This window comes from Haliotis rubra, unplaced genomic scaffold, assembly GCF_003918875.1.
Source record: "Haliotis rubra isolate DU_JTF1 unplaced genomic scaffold, ASM391887v1 Scf188, whole genome shotgun sequence".
Lineage (NCBI taxonomy): Eukaryota > Metazoa > Mollusca > Gastropoda > Lepetellida > Haliotidae > Haliotis > Haliotis rubra.
Window position 1 is genome coordinate 1,463,760 of NW_025765869.1, and position 5,965 is coordinate 1,469,724.

The window sequence follows — 5,965 nt, forward strand, 5'->3', positions numbered from 1 at the left end:
CTCCAAATGGGCGGCTCTTCTAGAGAAATAGCTGCCCGTCCGCAAAGACCATTCTCTGTCAGGAATTAACTGGTGATTTGAATATATAGGCCCAGATACAATTATTCAGATGTCAGCGTGATACACGATGATCAGAGTAGCGATTGTCAATGAAGCACCAAAGGGAGTGGAACTACCAGCAGTTATTGCTATGATGTATTTGTGGGTTTTGTTTCGTTTTTTTTGTTAACGCAGCATTCAGCAATATTCCAGCTATATGGCGTCCGTCGGTAAATAATCAAGTAGGGCCGCGACAATCCAGTGTTCGACAACATGAGCATTAGTCTACGCGATTCAGATGCGATGGCATGTTTTTACGTGATCCTGTTTGACCCCTTCCCGATAAGCATAGGTTGCTGATGCCGGTTCTTCAAAATGGTGGCTGTTCACAATAGCTTACCAAGGACCTCTGATGCGGGTTCGAATCCGAGGTGTATCATGAATGTATATCTGGTAATATGAGTATTAAGTATTAAGACCTGTATCCTTCAACGTGAAACACTTTCTGGCACAATACTGACCAACCTGGATTTCAGTTCAATGATCTTCGGATCACAGCATTCCTAAGGGAGGCAACTCAAAGGCCGCACGGTTAGTTAATTGCGACGCCTTAGATGGCCAGTCTACTGTCAGTGATATAATTACTGTGTAGGTTAAGTATAGTTAGCCGCTCCCTTGGCAGGCTTGATTCAATATCAACGAATGCTTCCAGTCCACGTGTGGGGTCCACCAGACACTGAACTGGGAAGAAAGTACGAAAGTACTCAACCCGATATTCACACGAGTATGCTAAGACTGATGTTCCTGCTATAAAAGTCACTACAGTCAGTAGAGTGTGTCATTACTATTGTGAATTACTGGACAACTGAGACACGTTAATGTTTAACTCAACAGTGGTGTAACTCTTGCAAGAGAAGCCAACATGGATAATTAAACTCTGGTTGCTGATGGTTTGCGCTTCATTTCTATGAAAGTAGTTGGTTTCTTTAGCTGATACGAGTTACTAATAACTAAAAATAATATACAGAGGACTATGCGAGGGTTCCAGCCTACTTCGGTTACCTCAGCTACTAAATGTCATTTCAAACATTCAGTTTGAACAGTTCAACAAACGGGGTTTTGTATCTTTTACCCTGTATCACATTGTGTGTATTCATGCGTGCACATGATCACGCAATGACATTCAGGAAAATATTAACGACGTTCATTTGATATGTGTACGTTTTCTACTTCAGTTGGCGTATTCATAACCTCCACTTTATCCCTTTCTGCTTGATTTAACTCTTGATCGTTTGACTTTAATATGACTTAGATGGTAGACGTAAACTAGCACCGATATAATATCTGCAGCTTCAGTTGTACAGAAATATTGCCAGATTTATAAGAATCTTGTCTATGTTTGCAAACTTTGAACATTTTCTACGATTCCCCACAAAAGGTTTCGGTACACTGACATTGTTACACGGGTGAATAGTTATTTCATAATGCAACGCTGTGGTACAATCATTCATTGCATAACAATATCAAAGCTCATAGTTTACCTGGTATTGTGCTCATATATTTCAGAAAGCTCTGGTAAAATCATTCAGGATTTACTAACATTGTTACACGGGTGAATAGTCATCTCATAATCTAAAGGTGTGGTACAAACATTCATTGCGTAACTATGCGAAATATTAATTTAAAGCTTATATTTTACCTGGTATTGTCCTCATTTATATCGGAAAGTTTTTGAATCTGTGATGTGCAAACATATATCTCTGTTGAAATAAGATTTGGGCTTTTATGTTTTTGATGAAACGATTGTGGAATATGTGTATGTTGCTCTGGTAAGTTTTTAGTTTTAACATACGATAGAAAAAGCAATAATTTATATTGTTGTTTGGTATTTGTGAATGCCAATAATGCATTTAATATTTAAACAGTTATTGTTTTTCAGGTTCACATCGACTTTCTGTTTATGAATTTGGTAACTGATTGTTGAAGGAAATTGGTGAAATAGGGAAGAATATGTTTCTGTTGTGGAATGGACGGTATGAATGTAATCGAATGGTATAAATGTAGGTATCGAAGCAAATAGTGTGAAATGTTTGCTTTTAATCAAGACGTGCACATATGCATCATTTAACGGGTTGCTGTTATTGATGATAAGTCACAGGTCATACATTTTTTTGAAAAATGAATAGGTTTCTATTTTTAGTCGTGGTGATTCTGTTGTAACACTTTTTGAAAATGACAATTACAAATGTCTACTGTATAATATACATCTTCATTGCAATATTATCCCACAATGCTCAGCTACCCGTGAATAGGTCTTCTGTAACCCACGCTTGTCGTCTGAGTCAACTAACGTGATCGGGTGGATAGGCTCACTGACTTAGCTCTCACATGTCATCGTATCCAATGTGATGCTCATGATGTTGGTCACTGGATTGTGTGGTCCAGACTCGATTATTTTCAGACCGCCGCCGTATAAGTGGAGTTGAACTTGTTGAGGGCGGGGTTAAACAGAAAGCAAACAAACGTTTAGCTATATCCGAATATGGAGCTTGAATTTGGTTTATAGATTATTGTTTGTCATGTTTTGTACATTTACCGAAGGATAACACACATACAATTTATAACAGTTTCATAATTAAATGACTTGCCAGCACATAAAATCTGCGATGTTACCAACTCGGCCACCGCGGCTGTCACTAAAAATATGTTCTTTAATCTGTAGGTCACTGAGAAAGTGTAATTACATAATTACACATGTTACATTTGACCACTTTCTAAAAGGCGTAGAGATGCAAAATCTTTCGTCTTCCTGCACAAGAGAGTGTGAGACAAAATTGTCAGAAGTTCACGTTGGTGACAACGTTACATTTCCAATCCCATCCGTGGACAGAGGTAGAGCGCAATAGTACAGTGGTAAGGCGTCAGCCTATCACGCTGAAGGCCCGGGTTCGATTCCCGGTGGAGGCACCTATGTTCGGGTCCCGAGGTGGGCACATTTGCGTAGTATCTTTGGACAAGATACTTAGATCCACATTGTCTCAGTTCACCCAGCTGTAAAATGGGTACCCATGAGGGTGTGCTGGCAATTTGAATGTTTCGTTCATTGCGCCTAACAGGCAGCATGGCTGTGTGATCCCCAGGGAGTTGAAAGAGAATCGGAAAGTACGATAGTGTCCCATGACCGGGGAAAGTAATGTACGTAGCGCCGTGAGCAGGCAATGTGCCTGGATATGAGCGCCATATAAGCGGACTATTACTATAACTATTACTATTAGAGCTGATCCCATTAATGACAGTGGCATATACACAAATGCCGTCAAAGCTGGTGTTTTATCTGGAAAACATTCTCGTAATTTCAATTTGATGTGTGCGCCACAGCTCCGTACACCATAGAGGATACGTCTACTGAAAAAAACTGGTCTCCTTACGCTTAGCAGTCCAGTTTGGGTCAGCCTGTGGTGGACAAGGCGCGCGCACACACACACACACACACACACACACACACACACACACACACACACACACACACACACACACACACACACACACACACACACACACACACACACACATAGTTACAAGGACACTGAAGTTCCGAATTCCAAATGTGTAAAAGAAATGCATAATAAGAGTTATACTGAATACTGAATGCCGAATGCCGAGTACCGAATGTGCTAAAGAAAAATACCGAATATGAAAAGAATTTAGATTCGGGATTCGAATCCCGAATATGAAAAAAATATTCAGATTCGGGATTCAAATCCCAAAACCGGAATGTTAAAAAAACTCAGATTTGAGGTTCAAATATCGAAAACTGTAGTTTGGTTGTTTATGTTTTTAAGTTACCCACGTATACAACGAGCACCTAGTACATTAGGAGGGGGATGAAATAATGACCTTGTTCGTCTTTGCTCGGTCGTGATAGAGGGTTGACGCCTGCAAGCAGGGAAGAGCGTCTGGACCGTTGACTATCTGCACGGCAACGTCGACAATAGATAGGTATGATAGTTAAAGGTGCAAAAAGTATAGTTACAAGGACGCTGATTCCGAATTCCAAATGTGTTAATACCCGTGAAGGTCCGGGTTAGAATTGGCCTTCAGTAACCCATGCTTGTTGTAAGAGGCGACTTATGGGATTGGTTGGTCAGACCCGCTGCTTGGTCGACACATGTTATCGGTTCCCCATTGCGCAGGTCGATGCTCATGCTGTTGATCACTGGATTGTCTGGTCCAGGCTCGATTATTTACAGGCCGCCGCCATACAGCTTGCATATTGCTGAGTGCGACGTAACAATACGCACTCACTCGCTCACCAAATGTTTTAATGAAATGCATAATAAAGTTCAAATACCAAATACGAATGCCGAATGCCGAGTGACGAATGTGCAAAAGAAAAAAAACCGAATATGAAAAAAATTCAGATTCGGGATTCGAATACGAAAAAAAATAATTCAGATTCGGGATTCGAATCCCCAATCCCCAATCCCGAATCCGTTTCTAACTTCATGTTCCCTGGCTGCTCCCGGTAAGTGTGAAGAATTCCACCCATCCGTGTAAAACAATGATCAGCAGAGCAGAGAAAAGGGTATGCTAAGAAACATAATGGAGAAATACAAAGGCTTCCAGCAATACAGGTGTTTACTTTTTGCTTGGGGTATTACTCAGCATTCAGCTAAATTCCTCTTATTTGATGGCGGTCTGCAAATAATCGAACTCGAATTGTCACAGGTGATACCCATACAGATGCAGGGTATTTCTCACGTGATATTCAGGATAACAGGAAAAGATGAAATGATAATCGGAGATTACTTGGTTAAGGGATGTTTCCTTTGATGCTAATAGCCGTTATGTTGAATTCGTGTTTTCAAGTTATAGTGCAGGGGCTTATGCAGCAAAAATGCTTTCCGTGGGAAGTGCATTTTAATTTTTGGAACCACTGATAATTGTAATCAGTATTGCATATGGATTCAGAAAAAACATGGTTCCATTTTTTCTGATGATTATAAGTGTCATTCTGGGATAACTGAACATCAGTACCCATAATCGAGCTGCAACACCAATGTGAGAAAAACATATTTTTATAAACCTATCACCACATAGGCATGTAGTATATCAAATGTACCTTGTGATGTGTGTTTTACGTGAATATATTTGGAACGCAAAATATAGATCCTACCTTTTGTTACATTTAGAGCCATTACAAACTGTGATACTGAATATTTAGTATTTTGTGATGATTTGAATTTTGTGCTCATATTTTGAGGATTAACCAAAAGGTAGAACTTTTGTGTTAGAGATGAAGGAGATGAAAAAACTGTTGGAATAAGATTTTGGTTAAAAAACCCCAAGAAAACAAGGCAACAATGCACAATAATTTCTCGTGTAAATGATGACTTCGCTAACGTGACATGCGACAGTCAGAATACTCTGCAATCTCAATTTTTAAATATTGCTTCTTTAAATAAATAAAAGGCAATGGAACAACTCGATATGCCAAGTATAACAAAGATGAAAATGAAGACTTGAAGATATATGGAGTTTTACCCTTTTGTTAGAAAGAGGCAAATTCTTCTCTAATGGCATATTTATCGGGAGAAAAGAGCGAATGGGTTGTAAAACCAATTAAGATAGAAAATTTAATCAGTTGCCAAAGCTGCCTAAGATCAGTTATCAAATCATCAAGCAGAAGAAGAAAATTGATTAGAGAAGAAGAAATGAGAGGAGACAGAAAAACAAAATATATTCGTACAATCAAATTACTTCTGGCACCTGAAAAATGGGAATAATGACAACGAATAAATTGTTCGTCTATAGCAACAAAAACAAAGGAAAAATACAGCTCAGATACTTCTTGGGAGAACATACATCTTCTTTTAGGACATTATTTTTCTCTGAATAGGATGTACTCTAACAAAATGTTTTGGTA

The 5,965-nt window shown here is 39.1% G+C and overlaps 1 non-coding gene across 1 annotated transcript; it reads left to right on the forward strand.

The window, feature by feature from the left end:
* The first annotated feature begins 2,938 nt into the window (after positions 1 to 2,938).
* Positions 2,939 to 3,006, forward strand: Trnad-auc. Its single transcript has one exon. It is a non-coding gene; the product is annotated as a tRNA-Asp (tRNA).
* The last annotated feature ends 2,959 nt before the right edge of the window (positions 3,007 to 5,965 follow it).